Source organism: Bacillus rossius, chromosome 8 (genome assembly GCF_032445375.1).
Source record: "Bacillus rossius redtenbacheri isolate Brsri chromosome 8, Brsri_v3, whole genome shotgun sequence".
Classification (NCBI taxonomy): domain Eukaryota; kingdom Metazoa; phylum Arthropoda; class Insecta; order Phasmatodea; family Bacillidae; genus Bacillus; species Bacillus rossius.
Genome location: NC_086336.1, coordinates 31,089,032 through 31,112,752, shown reverse-complemented (window position 1 = coordinate 31,112,752; position 23,721 = coordinate 31,089,032). Strand labels below are relative to the sequence as shown.

Genomic DNA, 23,721 nt, shown 5'->3' with positions numbered 1-23,721 from the left:
AAGAGATTGAGCAAGAACATAAATTCCGTACGCTGTTTCAAGAGCGTGATGAAATTCCAGGCGGTCTTTAGGCAGGAGTGACCTCTGACACGACACTCGTGAGGGAATGTCTATCGCCGTGACCTTCACGACCTCTGATGGTCCGTAAAATTTCTGTACGTTTACAAAATATTCAATAGGAAACCAGTTGCCAATAAATAGTTTGTAATACTACAAGAAATATATTGTAACTCTGTACAACTATTGGCTATGGTTATTTTTCATACATAAAATACTTTTCATGAGATAACACAGTGTTTTTTTTAATTGGCTCATACTATTATATTTTAATTGATGTTTCACTAAAGCATAAATGTTTTTAGTCACGAAAAAGATAGTTGAATATTAAATAATTTGACTGTTTTCTTTTATTATGCTTATCAATGTGCGCAGTTAAAACTGAAAAAGTTTCAGGAGACGATTAACAAATAACTTTAACTATTGGAGGTGCAGGGACAACTCAGAGCATAAATGCCCGGTTAAGAATCTGAACCCAGTATTTCTGCGAAGACTATTTTGTAGTGACCCATTTGTTTTCATGTAAATGTACAAATTTACAAACACTGTAAGTTAACGTGAATATTTCTGTTCCGTTTACAGAAACAAAATGTACAGTGTGGACGGTCGACTGCCTGGCTTCTTTGGGCGTGTGTACGTTCCACCAACCAGCGCGTTCCGTTGCTTCTCCGTCACCAGAGAGTCGAGTTCCTAAATCCACTCCCGCGAAAAGCTACATATACCGCTTAAGGTGGCCGCATTGCTAGGTCACCGGTGTGCAGAACTACAGTTTTAAACGCGCCATCTACAAACAGCTCAAAATATATTTAAAGTGTCTGATAACGAATAGCACTTAAGAGCCACTGCACTTTACCATACAAGTTTCGTTCCATGGTTTTATTTATACAGTACATTTTTTGAACAGTGGAAATGGCTATAAAAAAATTAAAAAAACGGATGTTTTCACGGACATTTTTATGGTATGAAAACTACTACATAGAGTATTGTGAGTTGTATAGTAAAAAGTCCCACTGAGACACCTTACCGACCCGAAGACTGCGCGCCAGTTCGGTGCCTGGCGCGTAGAGGCGAAGATACGTGTGATATGCCAGCCAGTGTCGCCCTTAGCACCACCGTGCTTACAGGGCTCGTGCGCTTAGACAGGCAGCCACCTTTTAAGGGGTTGTTCCCTAAATTTATTTTCTGCATTAATTATGTACACTTTGCCAATTTCTTCAGTTAAATTCATAATATAACAATAACTATAGTTGTAAAATGATTAATTAATTCCATAAGGTGTTTAATAAATGGCTTCATAACCCTACAAAATAATTAATATCTCAATCATAGCATGAAATTAGACCACAGTATCAGGTCGTATATAGTTTTGAATCAACCATTTGTGTGTAGCCTTTGATGTAAAGCCCGTTTCAATATCATTAATAAATCTCTTAACTTTTAGATCTCCCGAAAATCTGAAAGCATGAATTTTTTTAAATAAAAGACCACTATTGTTTTTTTATATATTCTTTTATCAAAGATATTAAACGCATTTATACCATATTTTCCTTTAAACAGCTGCGATTTGTTTTGACATCAAATTGCTAACCGGTTGACTTCAACTTCGGGACAGACGGCCACTCCATACTCTCCCCACGTATGCGGCGTCTGCACCGGGGCTAGTGTGAGGTCCGGGTCACGTGCCTGCCATCTATCCCCCCACTCCCCTCCTTCGAACCCCCCACTCCCCCGCAGGAGACGCCAGGTGGCCGGGAGACTGCGTCGCCAAGGACATGGCCGGGTCGCTTCCCACACCTGCCGACAGCCCGACATTGTGTCGAGCACTGGACGGGGGGGGGGGGGGGGGGCTGGGGGCCCAGCATCTGAAGCTGCCTGCACGCGCCCCAAACACACTGCTCCCAGCTACCACACAGAGGGCTTCCATCGTTCAGATATTCTAAATAAAATATACGTATTTTGGCAATAGTACAGTTTCGCGTCACAAACACATTCAACTTATTATATTTTTATTTTTTACGTTAAAAAAACAATTGGATATGTTACACAAAACAATTTCTCCAGAGCACACTGTCCCTCAAGGTTTCACACACATATTTTCAAAATCAATCATATTTTGGTAACCGTACAATTTTGCATCACAAACACATTCAAATTCCTTTCATTATTTTTAATATTTCATGTTGAAAAAACTGGTAACTCAAAAAGGAACAATTTCCCAAAGAGCCTTTGTCATACATCTTGATTTAAACTAATCCCATGGACATAACACCTTAGTCAGTTTACAATGGGTGTCATTGAAACAAACTTCAATAACAGACAATATAAGTGATTATATGATAGCCATTGGACAATAACGGTTAGGCTTCAGTTCACGTTTTTTTCACGAGCAATCGGAAAACTTCGGAGAACTTCGGAACTGTTTGGGTGTGGCTCTCATCCCTGCGACCTATATGTACGCTTCCCGAAAACCAGCAGTGGCGCACGTCCGTGAAATTATTTTTAATTAATATTCTCCATTGCGAGAATCATTACAAGAAAGTTCCCAATGAACTACCAATGGTCCACGTATCCTTTCACCACGGTATGTCATGTCAATTTATTTATTTATTTATTTATCGTCTTTATTGGTGGCGAAGTTAAGGCGGTACGGTACGCCTTTTCTTACACTTAACCACTTTTCTGGAATTACATAAAATAGTGAAATATTAAAAATTAAGCATGATATAAGCAGATGTTGACACAATATTTAGAGAACAAATTAAAATTTTTACTTAGTGTTCAAATATTAACTATTACAAAAGATTCGACCATAACTAATTTAAAGTAATTAAAAATTAAGCATAGACATTCATAAAAAAGAAATTGATTAAACATACAGCAAATAGTATCAAAAACAAAGGTGCTACTACAATAAAATCAGTCACTCGCACATTCACACACAGATTCAAGCAATAGGGTAGCGGCGAAGTGGTTTGTAAACAATTGTGGTTGTCGGTGCTCGCAAAGAAAACTCACGCGATGCTTTGCAGTGCCAGACAGTTGGGAGGAAATGTGTATATCACCGGTGCTACTTTCGGAAAACTGGCTCACTGATCCAGTACGTCGACAAGACATTGGTTTTCTCCACTGGTGATGTTGGGGGCCTTGAGAGGTTCCTTTTCCTTTTGCAATCACAATTTACTCTGGATAAACATACATTTTAAGGGATGGCGGAGGGAAAGCTAGGAAATATTTAGGTTTTCCACACAAATCAACCACTCCCTTTTTTTAATTTTTCTGGATCCAAAACTATATTATCCGTCAGGACTTTATAAAACAATTTTCTTGTATTTTTTTATCATTGTATATCTTTATGCATTTATTAAGTTAAATTACGCATACTAAAAATAAATATACCTACTATTAGTGTGTCAATTTCTATGTTAGAAAGCTATAATACCTTTTCACAGATAATTTTCACATGATTTAACATTCTCCAAAGATTTACATTGAATGTTAGACTATAAACTAATTTTGTCTTCATGTCGATGCATTTCAATATGATGTTAAATATATAATATTTGATAATTCTTGGTATTTGTTATTAGGTGTGAAAATACTATTTTGAAGTAAATATTTTCGTTTTTCAGGTATGCCATTCATTAAAAAAGATGGAACATACGTCATTTTCCTCGTGGGAGAGATTGTTTTTATAATGTTAAAAATACTCGACACACACATGCATTACTAATTACTATCCAGATGGCAATCGGACGGTAAATACAACACGGCATACTTTCAACTCTTTTCCCTTCGAGGACTGTAGACGCGATGGTCGCAGGAAACAATGTACCGGAAACATCACGAACCTGAATGTAGGGTCGGCGGAAGTGGAGTGCCGTAAAATATGAGGGTTTACCTCCGAGGGCGTGTGCACACACGTGCGCTGAATAACAGAAAGTTAAGATTTTTTTTTAAGGCTCGACGGTCCACACGAAAACCTCTAACGCTGTTTCCAAATAGCAAAGATGTGTCTGAGGGCACGAGCTATAAAAGCGCGGGGGCGCTAAGGGCGACACTGGCTGTAGCATCACACGCCTCTTCGCCTCTTACATGCACAGAACTGGCGTGGGGACTTATCGTCGGTAACGCGCCTCTTTGAGACTTGTAGCGGTGACGCTAACATTTTATGCTGGATTATTACACCACTTACAATACTTATTTCTAAAAATGTCAGTGAAAACAGAAGTTTTAGACTTTTACACTGTCCAAAAACCATGGAACGAAACTAGTATGTAAACATGGCTCTTAAATGCTATTTAAAATCAGACACTTGTAATAAATCTGAAGCGGTTTGTAAATGACGCGTTTAGCACCTGGAGCTCTGCGCGCCGTTCGGCGACCCACACAGGCGAACACCTTAACCCTTGATGACTTTCATTTTAAAGCTGCATTTAGTGAGGAACTATCCGTGGAAGGATGTCTGAATTCTTCAGACTTTAAAACAATCTGATATATCATCAAAGAAATAATATTTCGGCTATATATATATATATATATATATTTTTTTGCGTTTTTAAAAAAATTTCACACGCTTTTTTTTCCCGCAACTTTCAATTATTTTACACGTTAAAGTTAATAATTTTACCGTTATATATAAAAATATATATGTGTGTGTACAGCAGTTGGCTGGCTTAACAACATACCACTACTAGCAATGAGTCAAATATCAAATTTTCTCGAATCCGATTCTCGAATTCGAATTGCAAAACTACCTCGAAAATACCCCCTCGAATCCGAATCCAGGTCTCAATTATTCAATAATAAAGTAATGTACAAGAAATTAAAAAATATCGACTGTGGTGTTGTAGCATTTCATTCTTAAAATGTTTGTTAAAAATACTAAGTTTCAAGAATCCATACTTAATTTAAATAATACAATTACATATTAAAATAACACTATCTTGGGGAACGATAACGGGATTATTATAAAGAAAAAATTGACATAGGTGTTAAAATTTTATTAACACTAATATTTTTTCTTAAACTCATCCTCGAATATAGAATCCTTCAAATGCTAAGGATTTGATTGTATTTGAGTATTTTATTGGCCTATCCCTAATTTTTTTTAAGATAACGCACAACATCAAACGCAAAACAAACCCTAATCATAAGCCACAATTATGCGCAAAGGAGCCAAGCGACTGGTCCTTTCACAAAGGATTAAATCGAAGATAATGTAAAATTGCAACTTTTGGCTCGGCCAAAAAAATATCATTTAGACGCACTTCTCAATATTAATTTAGACAAAGGGGTCATGTAAGAAGCATAAGATGGTTTAAAATTTGCTTTAAAACTTCGGACTTTGTATAACATCTCAGAGTTCCATCAAGTTTTTATACTACATATCTCTAATTTTCTCTTAAACCCTTGTATTTATATTCTTGTTATCATCATTGCCAATATTTGACTTTTTTTTTTGCGATCTCATTTTTATTCGCAATTTGAATACACGCAAGTAATGCTAAAAATTTAAAAAAAATATTTTTCACTGAAGTGTGTAAGTAAGTAATACGTAAGTGTTACGTATTAAAAAAGGATCTGCTACTAATACTTAAAGTCATGCAATCCATTTCAGGAAAGCATAAAACTAACAAAATGTTTCTTTCCAGCGATTAATATTTCCTTTAAAAACAGGTTTAAAATACTGTGTTTTGTAGCACTAATTATTTATTCCCAGTTCAATATGACAATCCAAATTTGTAAATGTTTTCAAGACGAAAGGTGCTTTGGTGAAGATATAGTTTCTCATAGAAAATAGTTTACAGGCAATAACCAACAAAACGTTTTTATGTTCCGTCTCGCTATCACACGTCTGCTGTCACTAACAAACCACTTTGTAAGGTCACGATAATATTTTTTGAAGTCACCAGATTTTTTATAGAAGTAACAATTTTCACAAAACGTTTTAAGCCATTTACAAAACTATGCCTTACTTCCTCCCCTTATGAGTGTAATGAATTGCTTACAGAGAAATAAATAACTGCTTATAACTCTGGATGTCACAATAAGACTCCCGTGTCAAGCAAGTGCTCACTCAAGCTTCTTTTACTCACGGATTTGCGTTCGCGTTTCCACTGGTGTTCTTTTTTATGTACGCGTTTGCATGCGCGAACGCTATTAATAGCTGTGGTGTTAGCATTTCCAATGCTGTCATACCAACCACTACCGTTTCTTACATTCCTTGTTTTTATTGTCATCAGAGGCCGTATTCCAAATACGCGGCCTCAATTTTATCTCGTAAATAAAACATTCAAAATAAAATTTACTGAGTTTACCCCGACTTACTTGTCAGAACAAGTGCATGCCTGACAACAAACAGAATGAAATTGTAACCGTGACCTTGGAGGGAGTGACAGTGTTGGCAACCCTGCGTGACCAGGGCGGACTAAAGTGCTGTGAACGAAAGTTACAACACAATTTTATTATAAAACGCTCAACCAATGCGAAGTAACTACCAGTTTTCCTGCTTAAATAACGCAGTGTTTGCAAATACGCTTCACCGTGGAGAAAAGTCTCATTTGCTCCAAAGTAGTTTGAAAACCTGGCGTTCAAGGACACTCAAACGCATGAATAACAAGGTTCTGAGTGCTGGTTTCGTGTGGAAAACTTCACGGGTGGAGAAAGACATAACAAGCAACGCAGCGAACCTCCAGCCACGCTTTGTTCAAGTTAAGCAAGACCTAGATTTGACTTGCTCTGCAAGGAAAATTTAGACTTTCAATGCTTAAATTGGTGACAAGATAAACGAAACGAATTCAGTATTCAAGTAATACCAAATTCACTAAGCATTTATCAATAATTACATTGTAAATTTTGTATCAATGTTCAACTGTCAAAGTCTGAATGTTGCTTGTAGCACTTGTCGAAAACTGCCTCACATTACGTTGAACAAAGTGTACCTAGTAACTAGCCCAATAATGTAACCCCTTGTCCGCACTGATGAGCGTTCTTGGAACAATTATCCTGGCGTGTGACATCTGTTAAAGATTTAGTTACACTTAGGCATGCCTCTGGTCTGGACGAAAATGAAATACCGGCGTGAACACACAAAAAAGGCACAGTTAAATCTAATCAAGGATTTTCCGAACGATAGAAAAAATATTGATTTTTTTTAATCCAGTAATACAGTAGAACCTCGCATATCCGACCTTCCCACAACCGACTCCTCCCGATATCCGACCTAGTGTCCGACTGTCGGTGATTCACACGCGCTTCCGGTTGGTGAGCCTGTTAGGCATGAAGGAGTGACTCATCTACGATATGCTTTGTTTTCGTATCAAAAACTGTCAGTTCAGCCGTGAATCTTGATGTGTAATGTGCTCTGACTATAATCTTGTACAGTTCTGTGTTTGTTAACGTCAATACTGTTTGTGTTTTTCCCCATTATTTATTCACGACTACAGAATTTAAAGTGTGCAATACGTAGTGCTTTACGTGTGTGACAATGGCAACTCAAAAACGTAAACGTGTTTGTGTTTCTCTGCAACAAAAACTTGAGATTTTACAACGATTGGACCATGGAGAGTCTGTTATTAAATTAGCTTCTGAGTTGGGTGTAGGGGTGACTACGATAAAAGATTGGAAAAAAACCCGTAAAGATCTGGAAACGTACTCAACAACAGTTGAGACAGAAGATGCCTTAAAAAGTAGAAAAATGTTGAAAAAACCAAAACTTGAACTTGTCGATGAAGCATTATGGGTTTGGTTTTGTCAGGAAAGGCGCAAGAGAATACCATTGTCAGGCCCCATCGTAAAGGAAAAAGCCATAAAATTGCATGAAAAGCTGGGAGGTGATCTAGAAAAATTTAGCGCTAGCGAAGGGTGGCTACATAAATGGAAGTTGCGTCATGGCATACGACATCTTATTATTGCGGGGGAAAAACTCTCAGCTGATGATAATGCTGCTACAGAATTTGTAGCAACATTTGAGAAGTTGGTCACAGAACAGAAACTTTTACCCGAACAAGTGTACAATGTAGATGAAACAGGCCTAAATTACAAAATGCTTCCAAAAACCACTCTAGCTGCTAAAAATGAACCTGTGTTAGGAACAAAGCTGGCTAAAGACAGGCTCACAATTGCAACTTGTAGCAATGCCACGGGAAGCCACAAAATGCCGCTGTTCGTCATAGGAAAATCTAAGAAACCAAGAGCATTCAAAAATCTAAACATGGCAACACTTCCAGTTTTCTATCGGAATCAATCATCTGCTTGGATGGATGGCGATTTATTTAAGGAGTGGTTTTTTGGCGAATTTGTCCCCGCAGTAAAAAAACATTTAAAGTCTAAAAACTTACCTGCTCGTGCTGTTTTGCTGTTAGATAACGCTCCTAGTCACCCCTCTGAATGTGAATTAAATAAAGGAAACATCAAGGATTTATTTTTACCGCCCCATGTTACACCTTTAATACAACCTATGGATCAGGGCGTCATCGAGTTGTTAAAGAGAAGATACAGAAGAAAATATGTCAGCTCTCTGCTGGAGAAAACAGAAGAAGGAGGTAACCTTTTTGAGGCGATGAAAAGTTTCAACATAAAAGACGCAATCTACACCGTTGCTGCAGCCTGGGACGAAATTAATCAAACTACCCTTCAGAAGGCTTGGAAAAAGATTTGGCCATCATTGAAACAAGAAGAACCTGAGACAGAAGCACAAGTTGAGACAGACAACACAGAAGTATTACAAAATTTACAAGTGTTTCAGCATGATCTCCAGATGAATGATGTAGAAGAGTGGTTTGTTGAAGCTGATGTTTCGGAAGACACCAATGAAGAACTAAATGACGACGAAATTATCGCTGTTGTGCAGAACAAAGCCGTGGAAGAAGATATCGACTCGGATGAAGACGAAACCACCGGTGACAACGTAGTGAGTCATTCTGCTGCTAAGGACGCCTTCGAAGTTGCGCTGAAATACATTGAGCAACATCCAAATGCAAACCCAATGGACATATTGTGGGCAAAAAAGTGGAGGGACACTTCTGCAAAGTCAAGATTGACAAAATTAAAACAAAAGTCCATTACTGAATTCTTTAAATAAGGTATGCTTAGATTTTATTGATCTCATTTAATTTAAAAACAGTAAATGTTTGAAATATATACAGCAACATTTTTATAAGTACATACTTTACAATAAAGTTGTATTACAGTACGATATAGCTGTTTTTCTATCTGAGAAAGTCGTTTTTTTTGCTCCTCCCGATATCCGACCTTTTGGCCGTTCCGACCATGGCCTGGTCCCGTCATGGTCGGATATGCGAGGTTCTACTGTAAGTCCTTTTGAAAAGAAAAAAAAACTTTATTATCTTTATATTATCCTAAGCCAATCAGACAAAATATTTTGTTAATAAGATAGGTCAATTTATTACAAAGACAACCTATTGCAATAAAAAAAAACTGCAATATATTTTTTGTTTCAGTCTCAAGACATCAAAACCATCGTTAACTTAAAATAATATCAATATAACTTATTTATGGGCACGATTACATCCATAACTTCGCACAAAATAATGTCACGCTAATACATTAAATATAAAGGTGTAAAATGGTAGGGCCTACCAAAGGGGCAGGCACGTAGCCAGAGGGTAGGTCCATGGGTCCGGACCCTCCATTCTAGGATAAAAAAAACCAAGCCAAAATAGAATAAGAAAATCATAGCCAACCTACTTATAGATTGTTTTATAAGCATTATTGTTATACTTTGAGGACATGCCTCGTTCACAGAAGCAACAGTAATTACCTTTACTTAATGCCAGTTTACACACCTGTTACTGTAAGCATGGCTTTCATACACTGCCATGTGTTTTTCATGTATTTAATAACATTAGTATATGTGTAATAATGAGTTGTTTTAAAGAAATAATAAAAAAAATGACTTGAGAACAAAGTATTAAAATAAATAAAAAACAAAACATAAAATATAATGTTTCTTCAAACAAAATCATTGCTCCAACTTCTACTTGGAAAGGTTGGAGTTCTAAATGTTTTTTGTTCCCTGAGATCTTACTTAAAAGGGACATTAATTTCCTTTTAAAATTTAGTGATAACCAAAAATAAAATTTAAAAAATTATATAATAGTTGTGCTGGATCCCCTCCTTCACAAAATCCTGGCTGCGGCCTTGAAGCGGTAGCACTATGGACGGTATTTTAATCGGTGTATCTCAGTTATTCCAAGCAAAGCATATTTGTGAGCTCTGAATTGAAATATAAGTAACTTTACTCCTGAAGGGAGGGACGTGACGCAGGTAAAACTAGCCACCATTGGTGCGATACTTGCTGACAACCAACCTTCCCTCTCCAACCGCCTTTCCAAGGAGTATTTACGCCGCGTCTCCGTCCCTCTCGGCGGTTCGACAGGTCCCCAGAGCCCCGTCGCAAGAAGCGGCGTAACCAGGACGCCATTGTTCACGCAGAATTTAAAATATACCTCAATTATCTATTTATATAGCCCTAAAACTGTAAAATGTCATAAGTTAATAATCCAAATGCATGCACATTAGCGTAGAAGTATGTATAATACACGACTGCACCAGATATCCTAGGACAGGAACGTATTTGTACAAAGGTTAGTACAGGTCGTAAACTATTTGGACGTACCTACTGTAAGCTACGTATCATATAGGGGCAGGCATTTTTCGCGAATAAATCTGAACGCCTATCAGACTGCAACAAGGTATACCCGCACCAGCGGTTTCTTCCTTGTGATTGGCGGCCATCTGCGAGAGAAGTCGTTGCCTTATTTGACTGGGCCACTCAGAACGCATTTGCTTCCGCATTCAACTACTGTTATTGGTGTTGTAACAATCGACGTGGAACTGAAATAAACTCACCCAATCACGAAACACAGATGATGCTACGGTGTTTTAACTTTCAGCTAGTCGCAGAATCTTTTCGCGAAATATGCATGTCTCTGCGGTATCAATGATGACATGCTATCATCACTGGACAGAATCACGAGGTGCAGGAGGGAAATGCAGCGGCGGCTAGAGCAAGGGCTCAAGGTTGCCTGAACTGCAGCAGCACATCGATCCCAGGGTGGAGAGGTACAACTTCGTGCCTGGCACGCGGCGAAGCCTCGTTCCCTTTCACACCAGCGCACGCATTGTGCCGCAACGCCCGCGCGAATATTCTCACAGAACAAGGGGAAAAAAAAAACACGTAAGCGAGTCTCAGTACTCGCCAGAGATGTGTAACACCTAAACTCGGTGACGATCAAATCTTGTTTTGGTTACTTTGCAAATTATAATACGAAACTCGGACACGGAATTTAACGTATAATTCTTTAAGCTATGTAATACCGAGCTACACGTAGTTACCGCACCCGCTGCTAGAATATGCTGCCGTAACAGCAGCTAAGTTGACTATTAAATCGTTTGATTAGCAAACCGAAATTTAAAACTATAAAATGAAACGGCTACAATAAAAGTGAAAGAAACTTGAAGAAAAAATACTACCCCCCCCCCCCCCCCCCCCGTCTACGACCTAATTTTTGACAGGGAATTTTTTTTTAAACCACTGCCAATATTGTTAAAATTCATTAAACAGTTAATAATTTAAAGTTTCCCTTTGGCTTTGTGAACTTTGGTTCGAGCCATCCGCCACAGATGGCAGCACCGTTCTATGAGACCTCCATCTCATTCACGAAGTTACTCCTACCAAATGGCGTATATCGTGATCTAAGATGTTACACATCAATATGGACAAAATAAAATGTTTTGTATGACACCAATATAATTTGAAAGAGTGACACAATCAACCTAGCGGCACGTAACTAGTCTCAAATTTTACAGAATTAATGGTACTACCATTACTCCCCATTTACCCACTTGTTGCAAACATAGTCATGTTTGTTCACGAACACTTGACATCCACGAGAAGGTATTTACAAAACAATGTTGGCAGAACAACAGTAGACAAATGGAACTACAAGTTAAATGACACAAAGACAAATACGTTCCTGTCCTTGAATATTTGGTGTAATCGTATATTATAAATATTTCTACGCTATTGTGTATAAATTTGAATTATTAAAAAAGGTTTACTTGTTTCCAACTTATGAAATTTTACAGGTGTGATGAAACATAGAATTGAGGTACTTACATTTTATTTTCTTCGAAATGTAGACACAGTAGTGGGGTTTTCCCCAAAAAATATAAATATTATTTCATAAAAATAAATTTCAAATACGAAAAAAGCTCTACACCAGTTCATAATTTTTTTGTTTGTTTCTTCTTTAAAATGCATATCAAGATTGAATTTAAAAAAATAGTGTGAAGTACAAGCGAAATGTCACCATTTAGTCCTAACAGTTTTGTTATTCCCACAAGTTTATATTGCTGTTAAGAACAAAACATTTGGAACCACTTTAAATGATTATTCATTAAGAAAATAGCACCAAAATTATTTTAACTTTTTGTGATTTGTAATTAAATTTATAATTTGTTCATTTCCCAAATTAAAAATTTTCCTTTTTGTATGTATTATTTTACGTGACGCGAAAAACGGTGTAATCAGAACCACTTTGCTACCGACACGGTGCTCAAAAATATGATTCACGTCACAGTGCTGGGATCGAATTTGCGATCATCCCGACACGAATTTTACGCGGTACAGAACACGGTCACTAAGCACCCACCATCATGTTAAACCATGGGCGCAACAACTAAATTTCCAAAGGGAGGGCGGCAATATACCTTTTTATAAAGAATCATCGATCCCCCCTATTGAAACGGGGGTCCGGGGGTCCTCCCCCGGGAAAATTTGTATTTCAAGGTGGAAAATGGTGCTATTTAAGCAATTTTATTATCTAAAAATTGATTACACAGCACTTTCTTTGCCCCCGTTTGCCCTTACTTCAAGGTTTCAGAGGGGGGGCAAAATACCCTTGCCGCCCCCCCCCCCCTTTGTTGTTGCGCCTCTGTGTTAAACATACAACATAACTCCAATATTTCCATAACCATCACACAACTATCGCTGCATAACTTCCTTGTTTAAATAAAGCATTAGTTTTAACATTTAGGAACTGGACAGATTCGATAACTCATTTCGCTTTTGGCTTAAACAAACATAACTGCAGCTCGTTAACACATCACCTTAAAATATGAATCAGTAAAAAAAATGGCGTGATTACTTACGTTCTCACAGAGAATAGCCGACACTGAAGAGAAAATTCATAACGGAAGTGTTTCTTTACCTGAAAAAAGACATAAAAGCATTGATATTAAATCAGTATTATAAGTTTCAATTTTACTATTACTACAAGTTCTCTGTAAAACCAAACATACAAAATACCATGAATCATATGCCGTATAAAATCTCAAACTATTTTTATTTGTGACAACCAATAATAAAAGTTAAATTAAATGTATCTTACAGAAATACTCATTACTTCATGAAGTAAACAGTAGCATTTGATATTCCTGAAAATATAATATAAAAATATTTATAGCAAAATAATTAAGAAAATTATATAGTAGGCCTCCCAGTGTTCCGATGTTTAATATTTGTTTAATAAACATTAGTAAATAAACATCAGACACATGAGATAAATATCAGACAAATGTTTAATGATCTGTGTAAGTTCTAAGCACTGGACCTTTTGCAAGAAATAAAGTTCGAGCAGATTTTTTTCCTCACTTAAACGCTCCATGCTGCTTAAAATCCTTGAGCAAAGACCAGCTCCGAGGACACCTGGACAACTGCCGTCTGTCGCCGCGGCGGTCAGCCGGACCGCGTGGGAAGCGGCGCAGCGAGGCCTCTCACGAGGATCCGGCTGTTTGGTTTCTCAACGGCTCACGTCAACAACCACTACTTGCTTTCTATCTGAATCCGATACTTCAAAACCTTCTTTCTGTACATCGCTTATTATCATTTCGCGTCACTCTAACTCGAGTTTCTTGTAACCCATAGATACAGGTAATGCAAGCCGGAGTACGCCAAAGTTGAAGTGGGGACGGAATTAGAAAGGCGTAGCCTATCAGGATTGACTACTAACTACTCTTATCTTGTTGGTTGAGGCTATTCAACCATGGATATAAAGCCATGGCTCAGGATAATATTATGCTTTTATTTTAGCCTGGTCCCCAATGATTAGGTTTACTAAAGAGCGAAGACAGGGAAAATAAATAAAGAAACCTTAAAAAAAATATACATACGCATGTGGAGGCCACCCCCCCGGAAATCAACAAGCTCGTCTATGAGGGTCCACTTGCGCTTGCAAAATCGTAACTGGGGATGGGAATGATAAAATTTATCCCCCCGGGCCCCCATGGGAATCGTACAGATTTTCGCCCATATTATATGTGTATATATATATATGATTCAGCATGGCTGATGGTCTTCAGGGATGTAAACCACGAACTGGGTTTCGGATATTGTTCCGTTTAACGATGAAATCTCCCACAGCATTTACATCCGTGACGATGAGGATAGTAAAGGTCGCATCGTGCGTGAAATACGAGTATATAAATAACCAATAATTAAAATTTGAATGACTTAACACAATTCGATAGGGTTGGTTTTGTCAGCTAGATATTTTCATTACGGAGACCCGAGAGTACAGAAAAAAAAATCAATATAGTACAAAGTTAAAAAAAAATAACGGTTTTGCATACAAAATGATTGCAAAAAATGACAAAAACATTTAAAGATATACAATTATTTAAATCACATAAGAAAAACCTCTATTATAAAAAAATCTATGAACGAAAAATTAATTACAATTTTTAACTAATTTTAACTTATTTAAACATTATTTTGTGCAATTGCACAAGACAATTATTGTAATATACTTTGTAAAGAAAAAAATTTCCTCCCGCCCGGGGGGGGGGGGGGGACGACGACGACATCTATTGTTGTGGGCCGTATCACGGGTCTCTGTGCTTATTTATCTATAATCCGAAATGCTTCCAACCTAAATATTCGAAACTGTTGGAGTATTGTTTCTGACAGGTGTTTCTGGTAAGCTGCATAACTCATAGGGTGTATTTCGTTAAGGGGCCCCGCCTACTCAAGCGCACACACGGTGCGCAGAGCTTCAGGAAAACACCACGCTTCTTGAAAAACTGCTCAGTATATCCGAGTCGTGTCTGTTGACAAAAATCAACCAAGAACACCCTTATAGTAGATGAGTAGTTCAGTTCCTGTATTATTCTTTAAGACTGTATTTTTAGAATGTTGAAGAAGGTTTTTCAAAATAATTTTTAGACATGAAACATCCGGTACAGATTCTTAAAAGCACTCAAGGTGTTTACAGAAGTAACCATATGAAAATTGAGGTAACCTGAGCTGCTTAGCGAAATACTGTAGCGGTTTTTTACGCCGCATAACCTAAGACAATGCATTTATTACTAAATAAACACAACAATGATAATAAGCAACACGGGAGCCCAAGAGGCTGATCCCAAGACCAATAATTCTGCGGAACATCTATCATTTTCTAGAGCACTGCACAGCATTTGAAAGATCAAAGTTATTTCCTCTGGGACTCAGGAGTGAGGTCGGATGAATTTTCATATATTATTTTTTTTTTCCTTTTCAGTAATACTCAACGAAAGAAGCGGCGAAATCCATTTGCGTGAAAAGAATTGAGAGGGAGAGATTTCTTAAGCAAACATCTTCAAATAAGACAAAGAATAAAAATAAGAGGTCTTGGAAGTAGTTGGGCTGAAGTTCGCCCAACATCACCTCCCCCCCTCAACCCTAACCAACGCGGTGTGGTGTGAGGGGAAACTCTCTGTGCAAAGAAGAAGAGAGAATGTGCAGAGTTACAGCCTTGGGTTTGAATAGCCAATGGAAAAAGGGGGGGGGGGAAGAGGGGAACCGCATGATTTAAAAAAGTAACCTCTTCTGGAACACCCATGGTAGGACCAGAGGAAGAGCAGGATTGTACTTGAAGATGTTAAGGGAAAAAATTATGGCCAGCAGCTTTAAGCCCTCGGTTTCCACCGCGGGGATGGTTCGGCGCACAAACCACCCTAGCCAGTTAAATAAAAAACCGTGGGTACAAACTACGTTCGACACCTGTGCGAGTCCCAGCGGAACTAACAGCTACACGGAACTAAGTGATTTCCTACCTCCGAGAACACTGGCAAAACTTTCGTAGTTGAGTGTCTCATGTACTTACACATGCGCGAACATAATTACAATTGTATTATTTTATGAACAATTCGTCCAAAAACTGGCATACCACCCAGAAATGTTTTCAACGATCTTTCATTAAATTTGTTTAACTTTTCACAAATACACGGGAAATTTTTATAACCATCAAATGTTTACTCGACTAATGGAAATATTATTTTTAATATTTGTGATTTTTGTCCATCCTAATAAAATTTTTAATGATTTCCACTTATTGGAAATAACTTTAGCGAATATATTACTAATAATACAGAAATTAGATAAAACCCCTTGCATATTTATATTCGGAAAATTCGTAAAATTACGTCTCGACATAGTGGCCAGCGCTGAAGACATGGTACTTTTGTCTACAATTATTTTTATCAATTATTTTCTTAATAATTACAACTAATGCGATAAAATTACTAAGTAAAGTCGTTTCATAGATTTTGCAGTTAACTAGTTTGTAAATATTTGTAAATTTAAGACACAGTAGTGTAGGCGCCTATCAATAAAAAGACAATCAGATCATTTGCTTTTACATAAATTTCAGAATTGTAAATTTTACATACATCTGACTCTTATAATAAAATTAGCAGAATTGGATGTTTTCATTGAACACTAACATAAATAAAACCAACCATTTGATCGTAAAATATAAACTTAGTGAATTGCAATCAAAGTTCTATACGACAGTGTGATGTTTTGCAAGGACTGTTTTTTTTTCCCTCGTTTGTTGACGATTTTCTTCCAAGAGCTTTTTAATAACAGTAACAGTTAATTTTTTTAATCAATTTACAATTACTGTTTCACCAGAATTACCTCAGGAATGTCTCGGCATTGGCAGTACAGAAGAGACCAGGTGGCTAAAATAAATATGTTAAAACTATATCATTTTCTAGTGTCATTAACATACTGTTTTAAGGAAATATTATGAATTTAGAATCTGAGTATAACTTATGACCATGTAGTACAAAATTCAAGTAACCATAGATTACACAATTACGTTTTGACGAGGTAAACGTTTTAAAGATGTTTACACTGTATTTGCACTGACATACATAAACTCAGCGTTTTTTTGTATATATCAGCATTAAAGCACTATAAACAGTAAGAAATGCAACACACTAGGACTGACACTGACTTACACTGACTTCTCTTGCTTGGGATGCAAAAGTTTCAATGCAATAATCAGTCCAGGATATTACAAACCAAAATTACCATACAAATAACGTAAATAAATATGCTTAATTTGAAGAATTAAAAGCACGTGGTTTGCTAAAATTACATCACCAAATCAATTCGCCATACGCACAGTGATATTTTTCAATTTTTTTTTTTTAAGTGTTCAGATTGGCATAAAATGCACTATATGTTTATGCAATGAAAATTCACAATAAATAAAAACTACATTAAAATTTGAGACATCCCGAAAAAAAATTCTACTTGCGGCCTGGGACTACTGTAGATCGCAAATCAATTTTCCGTGGCGAGAAATGGTGCTCTACCGATTCACCTTACCAGAAACTCACAGCAATGGATTCGAGTGACGAAGCGGTTTCAAACTGCAAGCAAACACACAGGGATTGGAAAATTTCACGGGTTCTGAAACATGCGGGGTGGATTCCACAATCATCTGCATACTCGAGCGAATACAAGCTTCTTATTGGCTGCTGACTTGTGAGAAGTCTCAACAGGGTAGCCCTTTGATTCGGTACTTATATGTCTGACGGTCTCTCCAGACAAACCGCGAACCGATAACTGGAGCACCGTTAATGTATACACTGCACTCGCCATCATCAGTTTGATAGTATCTGACTCAAGTAGAAGACTAAAGAAAAAGTACTAGAATACGAGACGACTGTCGCACAGATGATGGTGACTGAAATATCAACCGAAACATTGGCTAACTAATTTTGGCGCGGCTAAAACCCACAAACCAAAGATGGGGAGAAAAAAAACGTGAGCTATTCTTTCAGTACTTACTGATCAGAGATCAGTAGCATCTTAGCATGTAGCAAATACTCTTATAATACGAAACTCAGACACGAAATTTAACGTTGAATTCTTTAAAATAATGCCGCGCGTGATAAATAAACGCACATTGTGTTTTTATCTAAATTTCTTGACGCAAATCACACGTAGTTTCCGCACCTGCCACTAGAATTCGCTGCCGGAGCAGCTACGCCAATTATTGAATAATTTGATTGGAACACCGAAATTTTAAACTATATACCTAATGAAAGGGCCCCGAGTAATGCAAAAAAAAATACATATATAAAACACCGGATTTTGACCCGATGTTTGCTAAGGATTTTTATTAAAATTACACCCACATTGATGAAATTCATTAAACAGTTAATACTATAAAATTTCCATTGTCTTTGTGAACTTTGGTTCACACCATCCGTCATAGATGGCAGCACCGTGGTTGTTACACATCTCCGTTTCTTGACTTCCATCGCATTCACGAAATCATTCGCACGAAATTACTCCCACCGAGAGCTAAGATGTTACACATCAAATTCTCTATTTAATATTCAGTCTATCGCTTACGGGATTCGTTGAATTTCCCGGTCCCTGCAAATATATGACACACTAGCTGATGCCCAGCTTGTGTTACTATGCCACTTTCAATTGTTTTGTTATTTGTTTGAAGTAGGTTCACATTTACAATACATCTCTCTATCTATATTATGTTCCTCTATAAACCTATACTATATTTCACTTTCTATTTATAAATCTCTCTATATCTATATCTCTATGTATATATGTTTCTATTTATATATCAATCTATCTCCCTATCTATATCTCACTTCATCTCTCTATATATCTACATATATCTCACGCTTTATATATAGGTATACAATATAGCTCTCTCCATCTCTCTATATCGCTCAATAAGTCTTGTCTATGTCCATAGCTTCCTATTTATATCTTTGTCTTTAGAAAACAGAGACAAACACACAAAAATTAATTTATATTCATACTTTTATTTTTATATATTTCATCTATGTTCTTACCTGTCACGAGTGTGTATATAAAACACGCGCGTATTCGAATGCAATGTTGTGTCAAACATTTCAAAGAAATCGTTGAAGACTTTCGGAGATTTAAGATTTTGAACAAAAGGACATTTACATATTTTTATTGATACAGATAGATATTCTTCAGCGTCTGCAATAACGGGCTTCCCGCCGCACCTTGTAGGGCGCGGGCGCGAGGCGGGCAGAGATGGCAGCTGTCCAATCAGGTGGGCCGAGGTGACGCCGCGGCGTTACGCGCCATGATGATACATGTTCACATTCAGTCTACGAAAAACGCCGGTTGAAAATTATTCAGAGATCTTCGCCAATTTGACGTTTGTCTTCGTAAATTCACAGGTACTCATTTCACTTGCAACAAACATGAATCCACAATAAATAATTTTGGTGTTACCAACAAAAGAATTTTCAATAACTTGTCAAGTCAACAGCAAGAACACCCTTCTTACGTATACTTACTTGTTTACTTAGTTAACATCGGATCACAGAACTCAGAAGTCGTATTGTGTAGTAGTTTTTTTAAGAAGATTCAGTTAGCTGAAGTTGCGAAGAACTCTTCAGGTAAATTCTTCAGTCGATTCACGACGCGACGATGATGTGGAAGATAACGGCGGAGGGAAAAAAAAATTAAAAATTCGAGCCGGTGAGTGGTTGAGACGAGTTCACCACTGAGCGCAGCTTCAAGACAGACTAACGATGATACACAATGATTATCGTATTCTGTGTTTTGTCCCACCGTCGCCTTACGATTTTCCGATATTAACCGACCAAGATAATGAAAATAATGAAACATGAAATATTAGCGATATTTTCTATGACTAAGACAGAATCCATTATCATTATGCAAAACCAAGACGGTGACATTTGTTGATTAACTTCTGCTACAATGAACCATCTTTTGTGTTTGGGTAACAGGTTGTTTAGCTGTGGTTTTTTTTCATCAGCTTTTACTCATTTATAGAGACCTGGAAAATTCGCGGTATCGTTTCGTGATATGCTAAAATTAAAATAATTATACCTTTGTGAGGCTTCTGCTATTGGTTTACTGTTAATCTGGAGGACTGTAAGCCAATTAGAAACATTCAATAAAATATGTACCTATAGATTTACACGTTACACAGCTCAGAAACCTCAGCAGCCAATGAGCAATTATATAGAGGATCGTGGAGTCAGTCCTGACCCGCGAATAATTTTAGTCCCTACCCATTAACCAATTACCTAGGTAATTAAAATGTACAACTATTTGCAATAAATACAATTGCCCGGAATTTTTTCACACAAAACGTGTAAGATATACCGATTCAAGAAGTCGGTAGATATACGGAAGTTTTTCACAAATTATTTTGTCGTCAGCCGAAAATCTGAAGTCATCTGTACAATATATAAATATTCTATTTTCTATTGACTGAAAGGTGCCTGCCCACTTCCAGTCCCACCCTCTCTCATACTTCAGGAAAATTTATTTATTTAGCCTGATTTATTAAGGGAGGAATCTGGCTTATGGATAAATGACATTAGTGCAAAGCACGTATACGTGTAGACTTACACTAAATTAAGTTATTTTGTAACGTTCGTAATGAAAGTTATTAACCTTTAAAGACTGCATAGAAAATTACCCACATATCCACGGTACCTTTCCTATATTTATTGAGAAAAAAGATACCATATTTGTGTGCAATTTTCCCCATAGAATTATATAGGTTAGCTTTCAAACATGTTTAGTAACATTATGAATTATTTTTACAGTATGTGCAGGTTATCTCTGAATTATATTCTTGAGAAATGCGTATGTGTAAACAGTAAAAAAAAATAAAAGGCTGTCCACAAAAATCTGATTCACATTTTCTCATGTCTTTTCCCTAGCAAAATTTAAAAAAAAAAAATAAATGAAAGAAATCAAGACTTCGCTATCCCCATAGCTGGCCTAATTCACACTCAGCTTTATTTATTTCAAACCGAAACTTGCATATGCCATTTTATTGTGTGCATTACAATACACTAAAACACTATCTGAAAAAAAAAATGCTTTCACAGTCTGGGTAATGACAGATTGGAGCATGACATTTTCCCCTCACATTATTATAACTAAGGGATTTACATGACGTTTTCGGTTTTTTTTGATAATCCATTACTTATTCTAACTTCACCGAATTTTTCCTGATTTTCCTTGACTTTACACATGTGGACACCCTGAATCTTGTGATGTATCTTGAACGGAGAAACTGAATTTCGGGCCAGAGGAGCCTGATGCACTGTAATTCTTTGTAACTGGAACAGAAATAAACTTGTAAAATTACAGATATTTGTAAATTTGTACATTTACATGAAAATAACTGTATCACTACGAAATAGTGTTTGCAGTTATAATGGGTTCGGATACTAAACCGGGCATATATATATAGCTTTCCACATAACAAGTAAGCTTGATACAAACAAATAAATTAAAACTAGTGAATATTCGTTTATGTTTTCCATGTTTAAAAAAATTTAAGCTTGAATGAAATATCAATTACAATTTTTAAAACTGCGCAATTTTCGTAAGAAATACTCAGTATTATCTCGAAAAACATACATCATATATGCAAAAATAACCATAGCCGTGTGCTGTACAACGTTACAATATTTTTGTAGTAATTTGAACTGTTTATTGGCAACTGGTTTCCAAAGGAATCTTCTGTAAAGTACAGAATATAATTTTCTGTGTGGCAGCACGCAGTTGTGATGACGTGGGCGTGCAGCAGGTTGCATAGCGCACGCAACTCCCGTCCGGCGAGAACACGTGCACACCGGGACCAAGACACAACCACGTGATGCGCACGTGTGTCTGCGCTGTTTATCACGGGACGGACTGGCTGTTTACTCTCACGGTGTTGCGGGCGGCCTGCTTGCTGCAACGGGGTGATTCTGTTCTCGACACCCACCGATACACGTACATTTGTGTACTCCAGTGCATTATTTTTTTTACATGCTTTATATTAGCTTCACCTGTATGTTTGTTTGTCTGTCCGTCTGTAACTCTTTCGACTAAGAGTGAGTGGCTCATCACTGTAAAATGTCCCACCAATTTCATCACGTTCGTTAGCCGAGCGGTCTAAGGCGCGCGACTTCTGTGACGTCAGCTTTCGGATTCAGCGATCGTGGGGAGTAGAAAAAAGCATGGGGCGCTTAATATACAAAAAATATGGCACAAAGCGCCTCAAGCTTTTTTCTCATTTATACTAGTATTGCTTATATACTATTGTCATAAATTAAATTTTAAAATTATTTTTAACTTTTTAGTTTGATAATCTTTAAAAGCATGTTTCTTTAGTTTTTTTAACTATATTTATTGAAGTTATACTTCTAATGCGACTTCCAACAATGTTGCGTTAAACGTTTAACGCTACCGTGGAGAATAACGCTACCATGGAGAATTATTTGCATGCAATTAAAAACTATTCTTTAATTATGCCAAAGAAGTATAACTTCTCACGCGCGTACCTAAGTACACGCACCCATTTTTATAAATTAACTGAAATTATCATTTAATATTACAGATATCTGTACATTTGTACATTTTCATGAAAACAACTGTACAGCTACAAAATTATTGTCGCATTACACTGGGTTCGGGTTCTTGCCCGGTAATATATGCTTTGTGTTGTCACAGTAGGTACTTCATATAGTTAACTGTTCCATGAATAGCTATCCAGTATTAATTGCAAACAATAATAAGCATAATAAAACAAAATAAAGTATCAAATTATAAATATTCGATTAAATTTTACATGAATGAAAAAAAAAAATTATGCGTGCAATAAAACATAACCCATTTTTTTTAACTGTGTGCTAATTTTCGTAAGCGCGACAATAAATATTCATGTTTGTTGGACTGCTGTAGTGTGTGTAGTACGAATGTAATTGCAATAAACTTTTTATACCAAATTGTTTGTTTTGCTTTGTCGCGCGGTAAAAACAACATGAAAACAATAATGCGATACTTTGCTATCGCATCACGTCCTGTACGCTGTTGTGATCCAAGCATAACGGGTTGTACTTAAAATTACATTTCGTTCCCTTCAGATTACAATTTTTGAGTAGCTGCGCACTATACACATAGCAACACCGCGCGAGTGATTATTCTACACTGTCTGCATTTCCGATGAGAGAACAGGTAAAATATTCGTGGTTTTACGGACAAAATGGCGATTAGCGCCCAATATTTTCTTTCGAAAACAGTTTTAAGATGTTCAAAAATACGAACTTCACTGAATATTTTTATACAGGTTTGAATGTTTCAACAGTATGAAGTATTAGTACGACAGTTCGATTGCTGTCTGCTTGAAAACTTATAAACCCTTTTATAAACTTCTAAGTATTAGGTCTACGTGAATTTTCGAAATCATACAGATGACACTGTAAAACTGATTTTCTTTTACATGGCCAAATTTTAATGGATGATGCGAAAACAGAGATAATCTC

The 23,721-nt window shown here is 36.9% G+C and overlaps 1 protein-coding gene across 3 annotated transcripts in view; it reads right to left on the bottom strand.

The window, feature by feature from the left end:
- The window catches only part of LOC134534701 (protein sprint), a 731,313-nt gene that overhangs the window by 327,272 nt on the left and 380,320 nt on the right, over positions 1-23,721 (bottom strand). The gene's annotated exons all lie outside the window — the stretch shown is intronic.